Source organism: Macrobrachium rosenbergii, chromosome 7 (assembly GCF_040412425.1).
Source record: "Macrobrachium rosenbergii isolate ZJJX-2024 chromosome 7, ASM4041242v1, whole genome shotgun sequence".
Classification (NCBI taxonomy): Eukaryota; Metazoa; Arthropoda; class Malacostraca; order Decapoda; family Palaemonidae; genus Macrobrachium; species Macrobrachium rosenbergii.
Window position 1 is genome coordinate 37,482,020 of NC_089747.1, and position 23,520 is coordinate 37,505,539.

Sequence of the window (23,520 nt, forward strand, 5' to 3'; positions counted from 1 at the left end):
GTCATTATTAATCTCGCATATTTAAGGGTATATAAACTTCCATAGACTAGCCCGCTAGAAAGAGGGCAAGCAAGATATCAAGAAGTCGGACAAGCAATCAACTTTCCGGTGCCAGGTGAGTCCCCTTCAGATGGCTTGATCACCTGTCTCCAGCAATTTTTATCCTGCCTGTGATGAGGAGAAGCAGCCAACCCTTTCAATCTGCGCAATCTCCGGGTTCTATGAGAAACAATAATATTTGTTGTCCCATCCTGGAGGTACCCTTCTGTGTCATCTTCGAGCCTAATGCCATCATGCCTGCATCATCTCTTCAACTGAAGCCCCAGCCGCGGTGGACAGTTACATAACCATTTTGAATTGCTCTGCCTTTCAACCTGTTCCAACTGTTTATAACTGCTTTGATTGATTTTGATTTGTGTCACCTTGAAATCGTAACAGGCTGGCAGATCTATTATCACTCTTCTTAGGAACCTTCTTATCCTCCCACATGAAACATACAGAGGATTAAATGCAAAAATTTAATAGCTTAACCACCCCTTGAAAAACATCAAATCCTGCAGAGGATTTGATGTAAAAATTTTGGAAGCTTAAACATCCCCTTGAACAACATCAAATCCCGCTGAGGATTTGATGCAGAAATTTAAAAGCTTAACCAGCCCCTTGAACAACGTTAAATCCCGCAGAGGATTTGATGCAAAAATTTGAAAGCTTAACCATCCCCTTGAATTACACCCAATCCCGAAAAGGATTTGATGCAAAAATTTGAAAGCTTAACCATCTTGAACAACATCAAATCCTGTAGAGGATCTGATGCAAAAATTTGAAAACTTAACCATCAGCTTGAACTACATTAAATCCTGCAGAAGATTTGATGCAAAAATTTGAAAGCTTAATCATCCCCTGAAAAAAACATCAAATCCCATAGAGGATTTGATGCAAAAATTTGAAAGCTTAACCATCAGCTTGAACAACATCAAATCCCATAGATGATTTGATGCAAAAATTTGAAATCTTTAGCATCCCCTGAAAAAACATCAAATCCCGTAGAGGATTTGATGCAAAAAAATCTTCATCATCCCCTGAAAAAACATCAAATCCCGTAGAGGATTTGATGCAAAAATTTGAAAGCTTAACCATCAGTTCGAACAACATCAAATCCCATAGATGATTTGATGCAAAAATTTGAAATCTTCAGCATCCCCTGAAAAAACATCAAATCCCGTAGAGGATTTGATGCAAAAATTTGAAATCTTAACCATCCCCTTGAATAACATCAAATCCCGTAGAAAATTTTACGCAAAAACTTGAAAGCTTAACCATTTCCTTTAACAACATAAAATCCCGCAGAGGATTTGATGCAAAAATTTGAAAACTTCAGCATCCCCTGAAAAAACATCAAATCCCGTAGAGGATTTGATGCAAAAATTTGAAAACCTAACCATTCCTTTGAACAGCATCAAATCCCGCAGAGGTTTTGAGGAAAAAAATTGAAAGCTTAACCATCCCCTTGAATAACTTCAGAATGCTCAGTTTAGACGTAGAATCATCATTTACTAAAGCCCCGTCCTCCAACGTATTGTCTTTTCAAAAGAGGATACACTGCGATCTGTCAACATCTAACACAACTGCTCTACCCACCATAATTATCGAGAAGGCTACTAACAAAGCGAACAAAATGTACTACAGTGATTCCACAAACAATAAACAAATAGATTTTATGACAAAAGAGAGATTTTTTATGTCGAGAACATCAAAAAGGAACTGAACACCTCTTCCATCGGGTCAACGGTCATCCACAAATCAATTTATTTTACATTATCCCAGACGCCGGTGTTTTTGGATACCATAAAGTTACTGTATTGAAATTTAATTTGAGGAGACGGAGATCCATCTCACAAAGATTATTAGAGCACAAAAGATCAGTACGATAAGCTTCAGAGAGTTTGGGGATCTTCCTACATTTTAGTGATAAAGGCCATGCCGTAAACTGGAGTGTGGTCGAGCTGGTTTTCAAAAGTCGTTGCCTATACAAAAGATCTACCACCGCCAGTCAAACTAAAAATATGAGCCTGTCAGGAGGACATTGGAAACTGGATTTCACTGACGAATTAATCCTAAGGCCTCTTCTCAAGCAAGTATTCCAGCGAATATGCCCGCCAGACTCCTCGAGGCATGCGAGAGCTAATAAGGCCCAAAGCACAAGGGAATAACCTCTTTTCCATCGGGTCAACGGTCATGTAGTACATACCACCAACGTCGTATTGCCACACCTGCACATGTCTTATGAATACTCTTGTCACCTACCATTTGTCCATATTTCACCAGTGAGCAGGGGTACAGGAGTATTCGAAAGTATATGGTTGCAATGTGCACCTAGTGTTTTTATGTGCTTTTCTATCCTCACGCACACACGCATGCACACATGTACACACACAAGCACATACAAAACACACACACACACACACACATACACATATATATATATATATATATATATATATATATATATATATATATATATATATATATATATATATACACACATATACTGTATATATAATCAACGTTAAAACATTATTATTAAATAGAGCGGCTTAAGAGAAAAACAAGACAATGGTCACACCACATGCACTCAAATAACGTTGACTGATACCACGGTGGTGCCAGTATCCTGTAATGGAAATTTGTTGTGACCCTTCAAATGGAGGAGCTTCTTGGGAAGGGAGGTGGACCCCATGGTAGGAGGGAATAATTCTAAACGGCAGATGAGCCCCTACCCATAATTCCGAAGATAATAACGCTTTTTCACTCCAGTTGGATGCCTGGGAATTAAAGCAACAGCATCTCGCATTTTTGCATAGTGTGAAAATCACCAAATGGTTGGAGGCATGGGGCTTTAGCCTTAAACAATGTACTGTTGGTGCAAGAAATCAGAGATGATGTATGTCGGAATTAGATAATCCATGGAACAACCTAAAACCTCAAATTTTTGCCGAAAAGATATGTTTAAAAACTGATTCACAGATATTGCTGAAATTGTTTTGACATAAGGCTAACGGGCTGGGGAATATTAATATTATTTGAGACTAATTCCGATGCACATCCGGGTTTTTATTTGTAGCATATGTCTTGAAAAGTTAAATACGTATTTCAGTGAACTTTTGTCTGTTGTTGGGCTAAGGATGGGAGACTAAGTAATCTGGTTTTGATTTGATCCTGGACGCAGATCCTGATTTTTTTTATTAGAAATATTATCTGATAACGTTTTCCTCTTCCTTCTTTTATTCGAGGCTGAGCTAGAAAGAGTCAGTAGGATGACCCTGTCAATGACCATTAAAAAAAAGGACGTTTCTTCACTGCCAAGTCTGCGCATGAGGTTATTAAAGCGAAACCCAGCATTTTCAGTTTTTCATTGCGTCTGTCAAAGTGAGGAATAATGGTTAAAACGAACCCTAGTTAATCCATGAGTTACTATTTAATGGACATTTTTATCGCTGCTTAATATTTTCTGAAACAGTTACTTGATCGATCAGTCTTGCAATATCAGTAAGAGCATTTGTGTTCGAGCTCTTTTTGATATGTTATCAAACCCGTTTTGAGCGACAGTAATGTCTGACAGGGAATGTTGGCCCATTTCCCTCTACTGACGAAAAAACTCGTCTTTATTGCCCGATGCTCGCTTGTTGGATGTTGTTCCCTTTTGTGTTTCTTTCTTTTTCAGATGTTATTGTCAAGACTCCTGGCGAACATCAGTCATGTGACTAACATCAGACCGCCCGTTTCAAGAACCTCTGAATTAACAAATGGTGCCATCTGGACAACGAAATGAGTTGTAGTTTTCATATCAAAACAAAACGATACTAATGTTGTTTTATCTTTACAGGATATGTTTTTGTGGGCGCATGGTCTGAAAGGAAGAGAAAAACGTACGCATATAGACACAGAAAGTAGGAAGCAATAAGCTCGGTTATTACAACCATAACTAAAAAAATTTCTGAGATAATATGACATCGGGAACAGCAATTCCCAAGGACGACATTGGCACTCTCTCATTTTAGTACAGAATTTAAATCAATACATTGATAACATGAGTTTTCTGATAATATATAGATTGTGATAGCGGTCAGGCGCGCCATTTATGTGACTCATTGGAGAAATAGTCTAGATATTTAAGTTTTATTATCTTGCACCAAAATGAGGGAAAAAAGGGTTTTAGAAATGTAAATCAGGATATTATGAAACCGTTTTTTTAGTAATGGGAGGGAGTGCTGTTCATTTCCGACTCGCTCACCGCATAAAAAATACATGTTTTGACTTCTGTCCCGAGGTGATGACAGGTTTGTCATTTGAAAAGAGATAGCTCAAAATGATCTTTGAAATAAGTTGATTAGGAAAAGAGTCCGCTCTCTGGTAGTGTGTTATTTGAAGGACTGATGGACTGAGTTTCCGTATACCAAGTCCTTAGATGAACAATGTTAGATGAATAGCATTGTCTTCTTGAGGGGAAGACAAGTTTTCTTCAAAGCATTTTCGAACGACAAGAAACTGAGCCATTCTACCAGTCCTATTTCAGCTTCAGAATGCTTGAAATGAAGTCAAGATTTTCTTTTCTTAAGTATTTTCGAGTTACGAGATAATATGAGTCATCTTATACCAGTCCAACTTTAGCTTCGGAGGGATAGAATAGACCCCGTTACCCTATCAAGATGGGAAGAGTCCAAAACTGCGGAAAGTGTAAGGAATGGGTAGACTCACATGATCTTTTTACGACTTTTCTTTACTGAATTAATGGCCTTTTGGCTTGTCTCATAAAGTTGCTCACTGTTAAAGTGAACTGTTTGAAAGGTAATAATTCCTCATTTCATTTGGCCATTAATCAAGGAAGTGGAAATTAAGTTAGTCCTGAATATTTATGTCCATCATAAAGACGCGATAAAGGCATATCAGTCTTGGCGTTCTTTTTTGAATGACGCATTACCCCGTACGGTGTTTGGTCTTTAAATTCTTGAGAGTTGTAACTATCAACGTTGGCAGGGTGTTGGCAAAAGCATCACGTTTGCCTCCGAAAGCCGTATGACTCAAAAAGCCTACATTACTTTCCAGCTACTCATGTCTTTCCTGGGCTTTCTCCTCCACAAATCTCTATTTGCCTTCAGTCGCTTTCACAAAATACTCTTACAGGTAGGTCTAGGTCTTCTGAAACTTCTAGTACGCAGAGGAACCCAGCTGACGTCATCATTGTCTATTATTCCCTGGATGATGCACGGGACACGTCCAGGATATCTCTATCTCACTTGCATCATCTCATCTACATATGGAATTTCCGTATGATCCATTATGGCAACATTTCTCTCTGAATCCTGACTGCGAATATTTTTCTTGAAGCGTTGTCCTTATAATGAAAAATCCTTGAGATATATCTCCATTGTTATACCATGATTCATGTCCGTATAGCAATATAGATCGAAGTAGACTTCTGTAGGATTATTCTTTCGTATTCAGTTCCTATCTATCTGATCCCCAAATCTTATTCAGCGGCCCATTGTTTGGTATGTCTGTTTTGGTCATACACTAAATTCCATTTCAGGAGAACCTTCTTTGGGTATTATTGCTCCTTAATGGTTGATAGACTCAACCGCGTTAACAGTCTCTTCATCTGGTGTTTTTAATTACTTTGTGCGTACTCTGTTCTCATTATATCTGTTTTCTTTAGTTTTATCTTAAGTCTTATCTCTGTATATATGTGTTGCACTCTATTAAAAAGACTTTTTAAATATTTTGTACTTTCCTGATACAACAGCAATTTTAAGGTCAGATTTTTTTTTCATTATTACTCTTCTATATCCAGTTACTGTTTCTATAATGAAATTCATGAAAAGGGTAAAGAGCAAAGGTGCTATAACAGTACCACGTTGCACCTCACCATTTAATGCAAATTTATCTGAAAATTTCCATCACATTCACTTTGCATCTGCTTCTTTCATGGATACCTTCAAGTATGACCAATAAAACGCAATTTGTGGTCATATACTTTATATCTTTGTGTAGCAACAATAGTCTAAGGGTATGAAATCCACGCTTAGACTTGGAATAGATGCATTTATTTAGTTATAACAACCCAGGGAAATATCTGAAAAGCTACCATTTAGTATTGTTAGCCATCCATGTGCTGAACTATAAACTTGCTCTTCAGATTTGGTATACATGAATACTGTCTAGTCAGCAATGAGGCATTCAATCTGTTGAAAATCTGCGATAGCAATCTTTGTCCTTGAGAGTCAAACGTAGCAGACATAACTATTAAGGACCTAGTCTGTAACACTGGCCTAAGACATTGAAAATTTAACCAATTCCTTCCATAACTGTAACATGTAGAGACACTCACATGATTTATTTTTTCACCAAGTTTCATTAAAATTCGTTCGTCATCGATCACATAATCCTGCAAAGAGAGTATCGGATAGTATGCAAACAGACAAACCACACAAACAGACAAAGTGACCACAAACAGCGACTATTTGGTAGAAATAACAATGTTAAGAATGATGGTGGTAATTAATATCGGCCTTAACTTTGTGCAGAATAATCTTAACATGACCATCACTTCTATTCCCTGGTGCCTTAACATTGAGGTTAATGACAGTATGATAATAAAGGCAAAGCAGGCATGAAAATATATCATCTCCGATAAGAAGAATAATTATCATCGAGTATAATTATCGTGTTCAGTACACTAGGTTCATGGACGCAGTCAAAACGTGAAGAACTTCACTCTTAGGCAACCTTGCCGTCATGACACATAACAAGCGTTTCAGAAAGTAATGGATTCAAATAATGGATTTCCTCAAGGTTTATTACATACACACACACACACAGAGAGAGAGAGAGAGAGAGAGAGAGAGAGAGAGAGAGAGGTATAAATTTGTCTCAGAGGGGATGAAAATTCTACGCTCTTGTCTCTCTCTCTCTCTCTCTCTCTCTCTCTCTCTCTCTCTCTCTCTCTCTCTCTCTCTCTCTCTCTCTCTCTCTCTCTCCTATATATATATATATATATATATATATATATATATGTGTGTGTGTGTGTGTGTGTGTGTGTTTATGTGTATGTGTGTGTTTTTATATATATATATTTTTATACGTATATATTTATGTACGCATATGTAATTACATTCTTTCTGGACCCATTCAGTTGAATTGTGCATTGCACTGACCGCCATGACATTTTAACTTCCTGATATCCTATTTTAGATACAGTTCTTGTTGAAAGCTTTAACATCCAAAATAGGAACTGAATGAAGATGATCTGTCCAGATGGGGTTCGATCTCATAGTAGCTAGTTAGTGAGGTCAATGCCAAAACAACATGTTACCAAGAAGGAAAAGAATTTATTTGAATTCACATTCGTACACATGTTGAATTCAAGTGCAGTTTTACATGACTTAAATAAACCTCTCCTGACTAGGGTGAATGGGACAAGCAGAACCCATTTATTTAAGCACATAAACCACGTCTTTATTTGACAAGCATTAAAAATGTGTCCGGATTCGACAAACTTGTTTCCGTGAGTCAAAATAAATTTTTCATCTCCTGGCGATGCTGTGGCTTAGCCTTGGGTTAGTTCTTCTCGAAAAATAGGTTTCCTTCATTCATTCCCCATTTTGAATGACAAGGCTTTCAGTGGAGAGCCTCCGAAATGATTAGGAAGTCGAGAGGTCACGAGGTCTTCTTCTCCCTTTTTTCTCTTCTTTCTCTTTATCCTGCGGATCCTCATAACACTTCTCTTTTTCTCCTCCTCGACTTCTCACTCAAATATTTCCTTTTCCTTTTCTCCTCTGTTCACTCTTTCCTCCTTCAGAATCTTTACCATCTTATCCTTCTTTGTCTGCTTTCTGTTCACAATCCCACCCTTTTCATTCTCACTCCCATCATTGCTTTTCTCTTCTTCCCTCACTTTCCCTTCATTTCTGCTGTCCTCTTGCTTTATTCTGTTCCTCCTTGGTCTTCTTTTCCTCATTCTCCCTCTCTTTCTCCCTTTCTCCTCCTTTCCCTTCCTCCTCGCTTCCTCCTTCTCTTCTCCTTTTTTTGATTCTCTCCCCCACCTCCTCTTTTTTTTCTAATATTTCTCATGTTATCATCATTTTGTACCCTCCTCCTCATGCTTCTCTTCCCCTTCTTCGTCATCTTTTCCTCCCTCTCTCCCCTCTTCATACTCCTTTCCTTCGACACTTAGGGAGCAGATAAATCAAAGCCCTTAATATCCTGGTGTCGCCTTCCACTCCTTCCTTTGCTTCACTTCGTTTTCCATTTCTTTTCGTCTCCTCTTTCATTTCTTTTCGTGTTTACCATCTTTCATTATTATTCACTTCTTTTTCTGTGATTCTGTTTTCATTCCTTTTCGCCTTTATCGTTATTTTCTCTCGTTCCATATCGTCCTATTCACTGAATAGTTATGAGAGGATTCTGTGGTTAACAATCCCGGGAGAAATTTCCCCTGACAGCCGGAATGGAATTCATTGATTGCTGGAAGACAGGATCCTCTAGACAGAGAGAGAGAGAGAGAGAGAGAGAGAGAGAGAGAGAGAGAGAGAGAGAGAGAGAGAATCTTTATCTAATTTTCTTAGAGAAAGGAGAAACAGAAATGAAAATAAAATTCATTCATTTCTTGCGATCTTTTAGCCACCCACACCCATAATCACACTTTACCACACACACACACAACACACATATATATATATATATATATATATATATATATATATATATATATATATATATATATATATATATGATTAATATATATATATGAAATGAGAGAGATAAGAGAAAAATATATATATAATTTGTTTCCCAGTTCGAATATGTCATTGTAGATTATAAAAATATTTATAGGGGAATATTCCATATATTAAATATATTATATATATAAAACAAAACTATATAAATATTTATATATATGAAATAAATATAATGCATATTTTCCATGTTAGCGACAGAGTTGCAGATTAATGAGGGATATTGCTGGTATCTGTATTCTACGCTAACTGGAATGAGAATGTCAGAATAGACAAGAGAAAAGAGAGAGCTGATTTTGGGGGAAGGGAACCTTTTACACATACATGCGTTCAATTTGTTTCAGTTCACAAATTCACTGTCATAGTAGATTAGAGAAACAGCATTTAAAGGGGAATTCTTCCAATATATAAAATACATTATAGAAAAAGATAAAGACAAAATTGACGAATGAAATATTTTCCGTATGATAATAAGTGAAAAGGAAACGGTTATAATGCCTATGAGTTTTCCATGTTAGCGACAGAGTTGCAGCAGTGTAACGTATACTCTAGAATATTGCCTCCTGGTATCTGTATTCTACGCTTTAACTGGCTGAGAGGAACTACCGTAGAATGTCGGGGCAATAAGGCACCAAATGTCGAAATTTATGACCGTCCATCAAAATTTTCGTGTCATTTTGGCAAGAAATGACGGAGACAATTGGGTGAGCGACAGCTTTTGTGTACGAAAGTTGTATTTATATATATATATTTTATACACATATAATCATAAGCTATATGTGTATGTATTTCACACACAAACGCCTCATAAACATACACACACACATATGTGTGTGTGTAAAGATCGTTGCTTTTGTACATAAAAGCTGTCGCTCACCGGCAATTGTCTCCGGCTGATTTCTAGCCAAAATAACAGTTGAATATATATATATATATATAATATATATATATATATATATATATATATATATATATATATATATATATATATATATATATATATATATATGTGTGTGTGTGTGTGTGTGTGTGTGTGTGTGTGTGTGTGTGTGTGTGTGTGTGTGTGTGTGTGAGTATTACAGAAAGAGTATTCATAAGACTATTCACAAAAACTGTGCATGGAAAAAGCATAAGGACGAGTGACCTTGTAGGTGATTCAGAGGGAGAAAGAGGAATTGTTAGTGTCGACCAAGCAAAAGAATCCGAAACAAGAGTGTTAAAGCTCTCCAAACGGATTTTTCGTTGCCGGTCGGTCACAAGCAAAGTCATCACTTAGAGCATAAGGCGAAGGCGATAAGGGTGATAAGTTACCAAAACATTTCCTTTGTTGTTCAGAATGTGTGGGAAAGTGAACAATGACAACGATGAATAATGAAGACTGTGAATAATGAAAAATGGTGAAATGAACAATGAACAATGAAGCAGGTGAGAGATGATGAATAAGGTCTTAGCCTACACACCTCGAACTATGACATCACGGTTGACACCAGAAACAAACACCACATAAGGGAGAGAGAAGGAGAAAGAGCTCAGAAGAAGAGACACAGTTGCAATTACAGTAAGAGTTAGCAGACGGTGTGCACGGAGAGTGATTGTGTTGCCCGTGTCGCGTTAACTGAACTTGGACTTTTTAACTCTCTCAAGAACTTGTTTTTTTCCAAGTCAATGTGTGGACTTAGTGTATTTCAGTCTCGAGTCCAGTCGGCTTCCCAAAAGCAGCAATTAACCCAGGTAATGTGACTGGGTGGTCGAAAGGTGACCACGTGGAGGGGTCAGTTCAATAAGGAGCATGCAAGGGGTTGTGTGTGGGGTGTTTCTGAGAGCGACAGCTGCTGTTTCTCGCCTTATATGACCTCGGGGGGTTATTATCCTGCTCCTCCCAGAGATCACTGAGATCGCAAGATGGCTGTCCAGTCACCTCATCTTCTATGTTGGGATCTTCCCCAAATCTTGGTGACTTCTGGCAACCCATGTTCGCCAGTTTTTATGGGGAACTCAACCTTTTTGGCGGATTTTCGGCAGGCTTCGTCTCCATTCACCTTTTATCTGAAAAGAGGTAATTCAAGCAGTCACCAGGTTTTCGAAAAGATAAACAGATGCACCAAAAAGGGGAGCATGGAGAGAAATTTACATAGGAGCTGAGTTTCTCACGCCCTTCCTCAGTTAGGTACCAGTATGAAATTACATTATTTTGGGGTGCAAGGCAGTTTGGAGGTTTGGGTTTGCATTGGAAATGGTTTCCCACTTAACAGCTCGCAAACAAAGTTGACAATTGCACCTTGAATTGGGGGGAAATGTCAACAACTACATGAACTCAACTGAACAAACTGATAACTCTCTACTTCCCTTTTGTGGTGACATAACATTTCAGAAAAAAATAATTGATTCTGCAAGTAAATCAAAAGTATAGTACATATCGTTGATTTTTAAACTGAACTTTACATAGTTTATGTTATGCTGCAAGTTAAAGTAAAATATCTTTTATGTTATTACATTAAAGCAACATGGAGAATAATAACAGGATTAGTACAGCATTATATTTCAGGTTAGACATGCACTTAATTAATAAGGTTATTTTGACAGTCCAAAGTCATGCTGTTAGGGTGCCTTCAGGAGGCATTACATGGGCTTAGGTTAGGTGATGCCACGATACTTGTATGAGTTGGCACGGTGCTAGATGTGGCACTAACAACATGGGTGCCTTGCGGCACAAAGCTAAGTACAAAGAAGGACAATCAAGCATGTAAAGTACATGGTTTTTGCGAGTCACAAGTAAAATAAATGACAGATTCAAGATTAATATACCAGAAATACATTTCTTAGCCTATGAAAGCTGGCTAGGTTCATTCTTTAGCCCCATAAGGCAACAAAAGGGCAGCCAGAGGGCACGACCTCTCTGGCACGAGCAACTGCCAATGGCGATGGCACTGTGCCAGGTGTGGCACTCATGCAATTATGCCGAAAGGCCCTGTTATATTTAATTTAAAAGTTACTGTGCCATTGTAGGCATTAAGTAGGAAGTCAGAGGACTTACAGCATAAAGCAAATCTGGTGATTGCACTCTGCATTGGCAGAGTTGGAAGCAAATTAAGGTGAGGAGCCATTTATAGGCTTATACAAAGGGTTCATGAAGTGGCAAGATTGCCAGGAAAATATTAAATTAGAAGATTGGAAAGAGAGAGAGAAATGATCAAAGTGGTAGAAGGAAACAATACAAGAAGAAATTAAGTCACATAGTTGTGAGAAGAATAAACAGGTGAAGAAATCCGGCATCCTCCTTCAGACAGAGGTGCCCAAGTTCTTCGTAAGATAAAGGTGAGGCACTGTGCCAGAGGGCACTAGTGCGAGGAGAGCTCAATAGCTCTTATTGGGCTACCTGGATTTATCTGTGCCCGTGACCTTTTGTCGGTGGGCCTCCTTGGTAGGGTAATTGGTGGAACCGAGTCCGAGGGAGACAGAAGCGCCACCTGCACCCCAGTTTCTTTGATAGCCGAAGTAGGGGCATTTGTTACAAGCTCCACTACTAGTCGTCACAGTCCTTTGAATTCATTGGCCAGTTGAGATATGGCAGAATCCTTATTCAGGGTTTTGTCTACGGAGGACTGGGAAAGAGAGGAGGTCATGGTGGGCACGAGAGGCCTGCAGGTTGTCATGACCAGCTCAGGCAGGGGTTGCAAGGGCACACTTTTGGGCGAGCTTCCGCTGCGGTCAGAAGAATCCGGAGGGGACCCGAGTATATTGTGGATTGGCTGTTGCACTGGCGCTGGTAGCGGTGCCAAGCTGGAGGGGAAGAGGTGACCCGGACTGGGATCCCTTGGAGGAGGATTCAGGGTGCGCCTTGGCCCTGACGCTGGGGCAGAGCCTGGCACTGGAATGTGATTTATCAGGGGCTTGACAGTCAGAGCCAGGGACTGCTTAGGGCACTCAAGTGGCACTGGCAGCGGGTTTAAGGTAGGTCCTTGATCTGTTTGTTGAGGGGTTAGGTCCCCTGGATTCCAGTAACTTAGAAGGGGATCAGAAGTCCTGTCCCAGGAAGAGGTCATAGCCTCCAGGAAGGTAAGTAGCTTCTGCAAGAGTGCAGATTTTTTATCTTTGGGGTCTTGTGACCCTTAGCTTGACAGTGGGGTAAATCATCTTCATTTGATTGATACCTTCCATTGTAATAAGTTTACTTCTGTCAATGGTGGCCCCATAGGGGACCTCATCTTCTCTTATGAGGGAGATTTGTGCACCAGTGTCATCAAATTCTGTGACCTCTAGGAGGTGCCACAGATATAGAGCCTTTGGCTGGAGGGCCTAAGGTTTTGGATTTGTCACTGCCAAAGCAATGATGGTTGGTTTTGTTTTACTAGGGCACTTTGCTCATAGAGCAGAATGTCCTTGAACCTGACAAGTGGTGCAATAATTTTTGCTGTAATCTTGGTGTGGGACTGCTCCCACTGAAGGGGCATACCTTTGTTGTTCATTCCAAAGGAAGACGTGGCTTGGTTTAGCATGATCTCATTGGGGGACTTAGCGGGAGTGTCTGGGTGATTCTTAGCCTTCAAGCGGCACTGTTCTGTGGATTGCCCAGATTTTTGACAACAGCCACACACAGGCTTCTTGTGAGGGTGCCTATTCTTGGGCAGAGATTGACTGGAGGTAGGGGAAGAGGGCCAAATCTTACGGCCCCAGGAACTGGCTGTAGGACGGTGAGTGTCCCAGTGGTGTGCGAAACGGCAGTGTGACTCAGCTGAAAGGTTTCACCATCTGCGTTAATGGGATGGAGTCAGCCCATGTTTGTCTTGCCTGACCTCCAACGTTGTCTCCATCAGGTGTTTTGACAGATTTCACCATCTGCAATGGGATGGAGCATCTGGCCCTTTCCCTCCAGGTGTTTTGACAGCAGCATAGAGATATCTGTGGGCTGGGGGTTGAAATTCCTGAGAGCCATTCCACTTGGTCAAGCCAGGCCTCGGGCTCCGGGTCACTCCATTTTGGCATCATGGAGCTGGCAGCAGTGATGGAGGATGGTGGAAGTGTGGTTACAGGGCTACAGACCCCATGGGTGGCCATGGTGAGCTCATGGGCTCAACCTGGGTCTTCCTTAGCTAACCTGTCTTGCCTCTCTCATTCTTCCTGCTCTAACCTGTCTAGCCTGGCTTGCTCTCTCTCTTGCCTCTCCCTCTCTTCCTTAGCTTCTCTTTCTTGCCTCTCCCTTTCTTCCTTGGCTTCTCTTTCTTGCCTTTCTCATGCTTCCTTGGCTTCTCTTTCTTTCTCCTTTTATTGACCCAATCTAGCAGCTCTTGGCCCATGAGCCCCATGTGTCGAGGGAAGTTTTCCTATTACAGGGAGCAGGCAATATTATCCCAACTAAACATAATTTGCAGGTTCGAAGGACAGTTCCGTATGTAAACTGGTTGAAAAATGTGCTCTCAAATGCAGTAACTAGTAGCTTGAAGAGCTTAATGTATTCTTAGTTGAACGTAATTAATAAGGTTCGACGAACGTACTCTAAAATGCAGTAACTAGTCAAGCTACTAGTTACTGCATTTTAGGATAATATTGCCTGCTCTCTGTAATAGGAAAACTTCCCTCGACGCCTTGGCAATATGGCTTCTTACTCTGACGAAATCACAGCCCTAGTCACTGTCGAGAAAACCATGGGGCTCATGGGCCAAGAACTGCTAGATTGGGTTGATACAAAGGAGAAAGAAAGAGAAGCCAAGGAAGTATGAGAAAGGCAAGAAAGAGAAGCCAAGGAAGAAAGGTAGAGGCAAGAAAGAGAAGCCAAGGAAGAAAGGGAGAGGCAAGAGAGAGAGCAAGCCAGGCTAGACAGATTAGAGCAGGAAGAACGAGAGAGGCAAGACAGGTTAGCTAGGGAAGACCCGGATCGAGCCCATGAGCTCGCCAATGCCCGCCCAAGGGGTCTGTAGCCCTGCAACCACACCTCCACCATCCTCCTTCACTGCCACCAGCTTAATGGGTTCTTAGATGAACAATGGATAAATGGTTCGAAGAATGGGCTCTTAATTGAAGTTAACTATTAGCTTGAAGAGCGTAATGGGTTCTTGAACATTAGGTTCTTAATTGAACGAATTGAAGGGGTTTTCAGAACTCAAAATGTAATATCTCCGTGAAAGATCAACATCAGTTAGAAACAAAAGACATCACTTATGACTTTTACTCTACTTTGCAGATTTAATATGCTGTGAACGCCAGCAATAATTTTCTTTTCTTAGAAAGTGATATTAAACAGCATTTAATGAGTAAAAAATAAAGTAAGCTGATTACTTAGTTGGTAAAGGTTCGTATGGGAATGACTCTAGCGTGTTCTAAGAATGTAAATAAGGTTCGTAAGTGAACGACTCAGGCATGCTCTAGAACGTAAAGGTTCGTAAGTGAACGACTCTGGTGTGTCTGAGAACGTAAATAGGGTTCGTAAGTAAACAACTCTGGCATGTCCTAGAACGTTAATGAGAGAGTTAAGGTGTTCTGAGAATGTAAATAAGGTTCGTAAATGAACGACTCTGGCGTGTTCTTCGAAAAAAGGGGAAAATTCTCAAAGGAATAAATATAGTGTGTCCACAGAATGTGGGCGTTCGTAACTGAACGGATTTATTATGCTGAGAAACACCTATGGTTGAAGCAGATGAGTGTACGCTGTGAAACTAGCTTCGGTAACATACGTCCTTACTTGGCAAAAGAGCTGAGTGAGCTCAGTACAAAGGTAACCAAATGCAAAGAATATGATGCTGTTATAAATTTTAGCACCGAGGCAAAGTTAATAAATCCTCCCTGATATGACGAGTTACACAGTACTTACAACTAACATGCACAGGTTGAATATTTTTCTTATGGTTAAGTCCACAATGTATTTACCCTATTATGAAAATTGCCTGGCTGGTCCATGCCTGAATGGTACTGTTACTAATACAATGGTCGCGCTTGCGTGGTATTTGACGAGGGGTTGGTGTGGGGTGGGCAGCTGGGGGAAACACGTGCTGTTCGTTGTGAGCGAAATCTCGCGCGAAAAGTTATGAAAAATATGAACGCTATTGGAATGGTTTTTCCAGCTTGGCGCTCAGGATTTATGAATGCGTAGAAATTCACTCAATTACTTATAGTTGAAATACTGTTCAGGGTTTCAATGGCTCACGTGTTAGCAAATGAAATGATTTTTTTTCTTGGATGCAACAAAATAATTATCTAAAATTTTAACCAGGATTTTTACGAAAACCTAGCGCTTTTGCTACAACAAGCGAGATATATATATATATATATATATATATATATATATATATATATATATATATATATATATATATATATATATATATTCCAGCAAATATTCCAGAAAGAATTTCTGATTGGGCTATAATTCATGGCCTGAATTTTACGATGTACAGTACCTAGCTAATTTTTGGACGACAAATTGTCCAGGGCACATGGAGGAAATGCGTGCACTGTTTCCTTTCATTATCACTTATATTCATACTTCACTGATTAGCTTATCCTAGCAGTCAAGGCATGCAGACTACCGTGAGTTAGTCACAATTCTTGTGTTTTTTAGAAGATACGCTCTCTCTTTGCTATGAAAAATCTGGTTAGCATGCATGGGGCCTATTATTTCCTAACAATGTACATAATCACAGTTTTATTCGCACCTACGATAAGCTAAAAATAATAACATCGTACTTATGCTGTGGGAACTTGTTTGCTTGCGCTTATTTTAAGATTTACATTACCAGATTCGTTTCTAATCTCGTATCCAGCTTTAGTGAAAGCTACTGGCTCGAATCTATGATTCTAGGCATTGTCGCCACTTTTAAGTTCTTACCTGGCCTACTTCCCGTATTCCTAGTTCAGGGGTCCAATCTGGGTCTAACTCTTGGACAGGGGGCCTTACTAATACACCTTGAGTTTCTGACTGCAATTCTGACTGCAATTCCTAGGTCAGGCAGGAAACTTAATAGAAAAAACAGCTGGGCTGAGGGCCATACTTCAACAAGGGGTTTTGCAGATAAACACTTAGGTTTACTTTAGATGGAATATATTTACAATTAAACACGTCAATAAGAAGACTTGGGAATGATAGGAAGCTCCAGCAGGGACTGCCACGTGGTTAGTTATGCTATCACTGTTAAAAAATTGAATAGTCTATGATTAATCCTCTTGAAAGGGATACTGAAGAATTGATTGCAATGTCCTTTTCACTGCAAGAAGCACGAGACAAGTCATTGTTTCCACAGTTGATGTGCTGTCTGCAGTTTGGTAATGCCAGTGGTCCAGTGGTTACACAAGGATAATTATAACGATCTCGGACAAATCGAGGGTTGCACAGAGGGTGCCAAGATAACTTGATTCTGGTACGGTGTACTTGCATTAAAATTCACACTGAGCTAAATGAGTCAGGTCTTTGTGATAACTCGCACATCAGAAAAGAAAATGAGAGTGCAGTGAAAGATTTAAGATACATGACTTGAAGAAACCTCTGGTCAGGACATTACCTTATAACAGAGCGATGGAGGGACCCTGTCGAATTTCACCAGTTCTGGAAGGATGAGTTTAATGGGAAAATGCACAGGTAATGCCACTGGGTGGTCGAATGGTGACCACGTGAAGGGGTCAGTTCAATAAGGAGCATGCAAGGGGTTGTGTTTGGGTCTGCTACCGGGGTGGTTCTGAGAGTGATGGCCACTGTTGCTCGCCTTATATGACCTCAGGGGCTTATTATCCTGCTCCTCCCATAGGTCACTGGGATCGCAAGGTGGCTGTTCAGTCACCTTGTTTTCTATGTTGGGATCTTCTCCAAATCCTGGTGACTTCTGGCAAACCATGTTCGGCAGTTTTTATGGGGAACTCAACCTTTCTGGTGGATTTTCGGCAGGTTTCGTCTCCATTCGCCTTTCATCTGAAAAGAGGTAATTCAAGCAGTCACCAGGTCTTTAGAAAAGATAAACAGATGCACCAAAAAGGGGAGCATGGAGAGAAGTTACATAGGGGCTGAGTTTCTCACGCTCTTCCTCAGTTAGGTATCAGTATGAAATTACATTACTTTTTGAGTGCAAGGCAGTTTGGAGGTTTGGGTTTGCTTTGGAAGTGGTTTGCCACTTTATATATATATATATATATATATATATATATATATATATATATATATATATATATATATATATATATATATATATATATATATACATTGTCACAGATATATCATTTCTCGTCATAATGTGGTTCGGATTCCACAATAAGCTGAAGATCCCATTGCTAAGTAACCAATTGGTTCTTAGCCACGTAAAAATAAGTCTAATCCTTCGGGCCAGCCCTAGGAGAGCTGTAAACCAGCTCGGTGGTCTGGTTAAACTAAGATATACTTAACTTTAACTTGTCACAGATATATGCTGCTCTTGTCTCTCCATTCTCTTAACATAGAGATCAATTTCCATTAAAGACAGGACAGCCATATTAAGAGTAGAACAGGGACACTGAACCCAGCTACAAAGTGGCAGTGTACGTTGTGTGAGAAGAAGGGGCAACATAGGAAAGGGGATTAAATTAGTCATGGGGGAAATAGACATTTTAGATATCACTTTAGAGACCCTCATCCCAAGAACTATACTCCTGTGACCTCCTTCTGCTGGTATTAATTGTCTCCTTCAGGTATGTTGGGCACTCCTTCATTAATGGCTCGCCCCTTCCAGACCTCAGAGACATCTAGGCAAGCAGGGCACGGGAAGGGAACAAGGGGCTTGCAAAAGCAGTCTTGACTCAGTGCTCATGAGAATAACATCTCCGCTCCTAGGCCCTATCTCTGGGGTATAGCCCTTTGTCGCTGGAATGGCCATGTGTGCTTCTAAGGTCACAAGCAACATGGGCCTCAAGTCGCCCCTACGTTGTTAATGGAAGGCATATTGGACCACGTTCCACTGTAGTTGTGCACACTGCAAAGTTGGATTGCCCAGTAGATCTGACATTTGACAATTAATTGCCAGTGCCTATTTCTTTCACTGAATCTCTCTTTTCCTTTTCAAGACTTTCATCTCCCAACATGAACCCCTTGTAAACACCTGGTATGTTTAGTTTCCTCATGAATTACATCTGGTAAATGAATAAATCTGTGCTCAGTGTATAGAGTAAAACACTCCTCCATTGTTTTAAATTATTGCAAGCGAGAGAACCTTTTCATATAAACTCTTATCTGGGAAATCTATTTCCAATCACTGTTATCTTGTCCCTCATGTTTTGCCACCTACCAACTTCACCTTGTGATATGTTGCCTTAGAAGATTGCTAATTCAACCTTGGCATTGGCAAGCCAGCTTCTGAACTGATAGGCATCGCAACTAGAGAAACCACAAGCTACGGCTCCACTTTGTGTTATCATTGTGAAAACGCTATTGCATTTTGAAAGCCAGTTACCTGTAATCTTGGTATAAGATACTTGTTGCACTCCTTTTGCACGGTTGAATTCTAGTCAGAATTTATTATAATTTTATTTGTTAATTGTACCCTTGGTTGTAAATTACACATGTACTTATTTTGCTGGATTGCATGCCAGCCAAGATTCAATCTACTTGCTTGAATTATGTGGAATAAAGTAAATTTAGATAATTCACTGGCTTTCTGGTGGTCTTCCCTTTTTTGTGTTAAATGTAATAAGGCGGTAGGTTATCCTTTTGTTACGTGAGCTTACATATTTGGGTCTGGGTAACTGGCCCATTAGGCAACTCTCAATCAATATTCATTTTAATTAGTTAAAACCTGCAAATATGTATATATATATATATATATATATATATATATATATATATATATATATATATATATATATATATATATATATATATATATATATATATATATATATATATATATATATATTATATATATATATATATATATATATATATTATAAGGTCTTATAATATGTATAACCATTTTATAACCGTTTTGTACATCTCTGTGAAAATTTTGATTTTTTGCTTACAAGATTCGTCATTTATTGTAAAGACGTGATTTTAAAATGTCTTTTCTTACAGATAAGTTATATATTTCCCTTTGTTTAATGTTTGAAGTTGTATTGTGAGATGCTTATCAGGTCACCACATCCTGCTTGCCGAGAGAGAGAATAAAGGCTAGCTTCCATGTTTACCCAGGTGTCTGTAACCTGCAGTACAACCAAAAGAATTCACTTATGTTATCGTGACGAGCTGTCACCCAGTTGGCGAGTTTCCTGTTATATCTTTGGTTCTGTATGCTTATCCCATCGTTATTAACTCTGTCTATGCCTATTCTATTCATAATCTGAGAAAGAGAGAAAGAGGAACAGCAGATAAGTGGTGTCACCTTGGGTTTAAAAGCATCATTCATTGTTTATCCAGCTGTTAGGCTGGCAAAAGGTTTGGTAAGCCCTGAACAGGAAATGTCCGTCTTATAGATAAGGGTATCGCCCTCGAAGCTCACCCGTGTGTACTTGTATACTTTGTATACGTGTGTGTATGTGTATTCATACATGTGTATTCTGTGTGAACACCCTATGTGTATTCTCGAGTATTCTGGAAGCGCCTGTTCGAGAGTTAAAAGCCAGTGTTTTCTAAAGACACCAGTAGTCTGCTAGAAAGAGTCCTCAGAGAAACATTGCCTCTCTCTCTCTCTCTCTCTCTCTCTCTCTCTCTCTCTCTCTCTCTCTCTCTCTCTCTCTCTCTCTCTCATAATCCCATTATACATAAAGAGAATAACAGAAGGATATCTGTTGTAAAAGCTCTGTTAAACTCACCCTAGGAGTGTGTTAATTTTGTAGAAGGTGATCAGGAATATTATATTGTTCAAGTGTTGAGGAGAAGATGTACTGTATATTGGTGTAATAATTACAAAAGGTAATGTGGTAATTACTGATTTGTAATGGTAAGACTTAAAGTGATATTCTTGGTAAAAGAGAATTGTTGTTTTTGAATAAGTCTTAGAAAGACATAAGTTTAACTTTTCTTTTTATAGGGAAAAGTTGTTGTGAAAGATTGATATAATCTTTAAGCACATCATTGGTGATTGTTGTATTTCCATTTTTTGCATATCGCATTCTTATGTCTGTGCTATCACATTATTATGATTTTATTGTTACTGTGTTTTCCTGGTGATTTCTTAGCATTTTGTTAGTGCCTACCTGTTATTGAGATTTTGGAGAATGTTATGTGGATTCCAGTCAGTAATATTTTGGTGACTGTTTGTAATGGTTAAATCAGGTAAACACTTGGCACTTAAGTGATAGTTAATAGTTGATTCTTACCTAACCAGATTGTTTTCTTGATAAATTAAAGTTTTTGTGAATTAAGCTTGATTAAGAAATACTTAAATCTTACACTGTTATCAATTAATGGTAAATCTTTTGAGATTGTGAACCTTACATATAACTTTTGAACTTAGAAATAAGCCTGTTTGTTTAAAGTTTATAAAACATAGCATTTCATTTTGATCACCAGTAATTGGAGTCATTTATGAGTGTGTACAAGGTAAGTGATGTATCTGTTTGTTCACCTGAGACTTATCTAGGTAAAATAGAACCAGAGAGACAGCTACAGTGCTGGTTGAAGATAACCCATATTCCACTAATCTGGATATAACTTAATAATTGTTACCTCATCCATAACTTGATAAAGTTACATTGATTTTCTCAAGTGATCAGTAAGTTTATGGGATCATTATACCTTTAGAGATTCAGTCACTCTTTGTTATGAGGTTTCAATATCTGGTTGATGTGAGGTAACTTTTGGCATTATCATTTGCACAACAGATTAGTTGGCCTATTTGTGTAATAACCAGGTGCTTGATCACTTCGTAACAATATATATATATGTATGTATATATATATATATATATATATATATATATATATATATATATATATATATATATATATATATATATATATATATATATGTATGTATGTATGTATTGTACATATGTTTGTATATATATATATATATATATATATATATATATATATATATATATATATATATATATATATATATATGTGTGTGTGTGTGTGTGTGTGTATGTATGTATGTATGTATGTATACAGGTGCATATTTTTAACGTGGATAGGTTACTTGGAAAAGATAAATCCGGAAATGAAATCCGTGAACTTGAAGACTGCCGAGAAAGAAGGAAAAGATGTCCCAACCGGAGAAAATAAGACTTAGCGAGAATACATAAAAAAACAAATTTTCAAAGGCCATTGATTTCCTTGTTTATCCCTGCCTTTATTTTTATTTCCCGTCCTTTTCTTCTTTTTATCAGGGCATTGTGTTGTAACAGTATTGTTGCCAATATGGTGTTCCAGCGCTTTATTGGACAAAGGAATTTCTAACTGCTCAACGTCAAGCCGTTTTCCATTTTTCATCGTTTTCTTATGTCCTCTGTTATGATTTTGTAACTTATTCTTTAGGAGTTTCTGTGTCTTTTAATCTGATTGGGCTTCTTTTCGTTCTCACACTATTTTAGCTTTGATTTGAAAACCACCGTGAAGGTCGAGATGGCAAATGGTGGCCACAGGAACACATCGCACCGACGGGTCCCGCAACTTGATCCACGCCACCTTCGTTCTGAATACTGATCAAGTGGCCAGAGGGAGGTGAGAACATTTAGGCCCCGGGTGAACGACGGCGGTTTAATACTTGGAGTGCTTCCCGTAAACTATTATTGTTACACGCAGAGTTACACAGAGAAAAAAATGTATGAATATGCAGTGTTACACAGTATCCTAAGATTTTCTTTGTTATTTTTCTTTATAGTTTTGCCATATTTCTTTTCTTTGGACTTTCTTTAGTGTCTTACTAATTTCTGATTTTATTTCTAAATATTAATTTTCTTCCTAGGAGTTTTTCTCCCATTATAATTTTATGTATTTTCATTTTCTCCTTGATATTTAGAGTAATTTTTGTGTCTTTTATTCTTGTGTTATTTCCATTTACCGTATTTCATATATAGAGCTCCCTATCCAAAGCCTTCTGCATTTTGGACTCATCTTTTTTCACGGTGTAATTTCCTCCAACAATGCCTCTGATTTGAATGTATTGCCATCTTTCAACAATTTGATTTTAAAATTTTTTTATTGCTATTTTGGTTCATTCTCATTTTACGAATTCTTTATCTATTTCTTACAATTTCATCCGTATTTGGTTTTGATTTTTTTATATTCATTTATTTTTTCCAGCGAAATCTTACTTCTTGAGCTGCCGGTATTTTCGGAGTGGTCCTTCAAAAGGTTTGCACATTGTGTGGCAAGAGTCTCATCAGCTTCTTGAGGGCTATTACAGACATCACTCCCACTTGACTGCCATTCGAGATGCTAATTCGTTTCAGGACCACTCAGGATTTGGGCATTTAATTACATTTTTGGGGGGTTTCAGCTACTTAAGTTACTCTTTTGCCTACATAACTGAGTAGTAATAATAATAATAATAATAATAATAATAATAATAATAATAATAATAATAATAATAATATTATTATTATTATTATTATTATTATTATTATTATTATTATTATTATTATTATTATTATTATTATTATTAATAAAAGGGGCGCCGTGGCAGAGTAATTTAGCAAATCGATGGACTGGTTAAGCAACACTGTGGCTGGTCAGCCATTGGTTGGGTGACCGCTCTCCTCTGCATTGATTCCTTGGGAAAGGATCTTTACCATAATTTCCTCAGTCTACTCAGCTGTAAATGAATACCTATTATCGA